The following is a 481-nucleotide window of genomic DNA, read 5'->3' as shown; positions in this document are numbered from 1 at the left end:
CTTTCTTTCCGTTCCAGCGACCCGCCCGACTACCACCCAGAGTGGGACAGCGGGGGGCCTCGCTTACCCTCACTCGTTGTGGCTTCCTGGGTCCGCATTCAGCGCGGCAGCATAGTCGTCACGACGGAGACCCGACCACTCCCAATATCCAGCCCTCGGAGGGACCTCCTCTGATCGACTCAGCTTTGAATTTTGAGAAGTATGCCGAAAAAAGTTCATCTCTCTATCTTTGATCTCCTTTTCAAGTATCACACACTAAGGCGCTCCCCATTTCAGAAGGAGCATAATCGCCTGCCAGAAGACGAGACCGACTCCCCCAAGATACCCGCTCACACGCTCAGCTATAATGACGCCGAAAAACTATTGTTAAATGGGCGGCCCGGAATGTGCGTGACGACAATGGAAGGGTTCGATTTCAATATTACTTACAGAATGGGGCCCCCAAAATGGCAAGGAAAAAGGGTGGTAAGAAATAATGTGG

This window comes from Penaeus monodon, chromosome 23 (assembly GCF_015228065.2).
Source record: "Penaeus monodon isolate SGIC_2016 chromosome 23, NSTDA_Pmon_1, whole genome shotgun sequence".
NCBI classification, from domain to species: Eukaryota; Metazoa; Arthropoda; class Malacostraca; order Decapoda; family Penaeidae; genus Penaeus; species Penaeus monodon.
The sequence above is the reverse complement of the archived record's forward strand: the minus strand, read 5'-3'. Positions refer to the sequence as shown.